Source organism: Diabrotica virgifera, chromosome 6, assembly GCF_917563875.1.
Source record: "Diabrotica virgifera virgifera chromosome 6, PGI_DIABVI_V3a".
Taxonomy (NCBI): domain Eukaryota; kingdom Metazoa; phylum Arthropoda; class Insecta; order Coleoptera; family Chrysomelidae; genus Diabrotica; species Diabrotica virgifera.
The window spans coordinates 41,887,903-41,890,685 of record NC_065448.1 but is presented as its reverse complement, the minus strand read 5'-3'; the positions used below and the strand labels follow the sequence as shown (position 1 = coordinate 41,890,685).

General features: G+C 33.0%; 1 non-coding gene across 1 annotated transcript; it reads right to left on the bottom strand.

Annotated features, from left to right (window-relative positions):
• Positions 1-1,285: 1,285 nt before the first annotated feature.
• On the bottom strand, positions 1,286-1,401 carry Trnal-caa (transfer RNA leucine (anticodon CAA)). Its single transcript has 2 exons — positions 1,364-1,401; positions 1,286-1,330 (listed from the first exon to the last, which is right to left on the bottom strand). It is a non-coding gene; the product is annotated as a tRNA-Leu (tRNA).
• Between the last annotated feature and the right edge of the window lie 1,382 nt (positions 1,402-2,783).

The following is a 2,783-nucleotide window of genomic DNA, read 5'->3' as shown; positions in this document are numbered from 1 at the left end:
AGGGTAAAGGCGCAAGGTTGTACCATGTCACCTTTGTTTCTTGACGTATCCTCTAACTACTGACCAATTTTTGTGAAAATCGATGAAGGTTCACCGAAATTGAAGGTAATCGTTGATTTTTACCTTCAGTGACTGCACTATACAAAATAAATTGCAATTTACTGATCTAAATGCGCGTAATTTGGAAGGTTATAAATTATTAAATGATATGTAGTCGCCAAATAATTAGTTTAATGCATTTTAAGTAAAACTTTCTCTTAAGTCGGGAAGATAGGGTGGTTTTCTTGCGAAGGGGTTGTAGCTCAATAATCGAAATGCTCTTGATTTAATAGTTTATTCTTAGAGTATATAAGCTATATGAATTATATCCGCAATACGATATATTTTAAGTTTTCTCAGCATCTTTCTCTTAAGTTAAATCAATTAAAGGGTTGTTTGGGGGTGAAGGGGATGAGCTCAAAAATTGAAAGTATATAATTTCAAGAGCTCATAAATAGCTCGTAATTCTGCCGCAAAAACCGATTCAATATTCCTATTTTTAAGTAGTGGGGGGGGGCTGACTCAGCCCCCCGCCCACTAGGGTATTAAATTCCTGCTCAGTGGAACGAGCTCAAAATTTTTAGTTTGCGGAATATGAGAGCTCATAAATAGCTCATAAATCAGGGCTATTTGTTTTTTAATTTTTGCAAGTGGGGGGGGCCAGCTCAACACGGGTCTAAGGCCGCTTACAGACAGAACCACTTTTCCACAGAACCACTGTAAAAAGTCGCTATCGTCGTTTTTTCTCATGTGAAAAGAGAATCGCTAGGTACAAAGTTATTAAGAAATCAGCCGACTTTGACTTCAAGAAGTGGTTCGTTTGTAAGCGGCCTTAGACTAAGAACGTACTTATGCAAAACGAGTTACGGCATACCAATGCCGTTTCTGCAAGAAGAAATCGACAGGATATTCAAATCTTTACACTGATGCAAATCATCTCCACACTAAATTACTTGTAAACCTTTGTTGAAAACCTTTGTAAACCTTTGTTGAAAAGAAAATATTTTATTAAATTCACATTAGATGTGGCATGGGAGGACTTTCCATAGAGGAATATTAAGACAGATGGAAGTTGTGATTTCAATTTTTGTCATTTCGAATGAGCTCAGAGTGCTCAGACATTGGATTACCTATATTTAAATAAAAATAAAACGACTAACTTGAGAAATTTATAATAATTTAAATAATAAATGTCAAATTCAGTTCAGTTTGAATTTAAAAGAAATAAAAAAAAAATAAAAAAGAATGTCAGAAGTGGGATTCGAACCCACGCCCACAGAGTGGACCAGAACGCTCGCAACCCGTTGAAACGGGCAAGGTAAACCTTGAGTCTGGCGCCTTAGACCGCTCGGCCATCCTGACATACTAACAGAGTAGAATATTTTCGTACTAGTATTCAAACTCAAATACAATAATATTTATATTTTTAATTATTTATGGCAACAGCTTCAAATTAAATACATATTTATTATATTATACATATTATAATACATTAATCTATTTCTCCAAAATTGTAACTGTATCCTCATTTTTAAAAACATTATTTTTTCATTTTTATGTGATGAATTCGCATGAGGGATAACAAAATCTGGATTTATAATTAGTACGGTTTATTTAATTATTGTTCAAAATAATCCAGATTGACATAATTTACCAACAATTTTATTAAAAATAATTTCTTACACAACAGTGAATAAATTTGTAATTTATAAATAGATTTATTTCTAAAAAAATTCAAACCGCGACATCTAGTGGTGAGAGTAGTTATTTATTGCCTAATATTGCAGGCAACTACGAAAACACGTGCTAGTTTTGGTCCATTGTGCAAAAGGTGATCTTTTTGAAAATGTAGTCTAGAGAAAATACAATAAATAAAGATAAATGAGAAGATTTTGCAAGTAAATAGCTAATAAAATATTAGTCCAGAGAAATAAGATTTTTCTCGTGACACATCCCACTCCAGGCCGAAGCGAAATTTTTTTAGTAGTATGGACATCTATATTAATAACAATGACATATAAGAGGATAGACACAGCAACAACTATAAAAAATGTCATAAACATATACTTCCCTGAAGTACACGTTTTGATAGTAGTCCAGAAAGTCACTGCGCATCCGCTAGGAAAAATATTCTAATTCGGATTTTTTGCACAATCTTACTCAAAAAGGACCCCTTTTAACAAATTTGCATGTTGCCAGGACCAAAAGTTGGTCAAAAATTTTTTAAACGTTTTTTTTTTTTGTTTTTTTCCTAAAATAATTTTTTTTGCATGAAACAATTTTTTTTAGGTTTTTTGGATCATTCCAAACAGAAAAAGTCTTTAGTGACTTTTCTCTAAAGTTGATAGTTTTTGACATACAAGCGATTAAAAATTGAAAAATTGCGAAATCGGCCATTTTTAACCCTCAAAAACTATGTGAAAAGCTGAAAATGTGAATGTTGCCAAGGTAGGTAGATATTCTTTAAACATCGATTGATGAACTCCCGAAGAGTTTTTTGCAATAGAATATCAAAATCCCCTTTGTTTTTTAATTGCCAATCAAGCGTGCGCGACACTATTTTCCACCGTTGCATGTGTATACAGTATGGTGCAAATGATAGGAATAAATTCGTTATTTCGTAAACCGGCGACTTTAAGGAAAAATCCCGAAATAGGTCGATTTTTATTTTTAAGTTATGATATTGTGACATATATAGTATACTAGTGACGTCATCCATCTGGGCGTGATGACGTAATCGATGA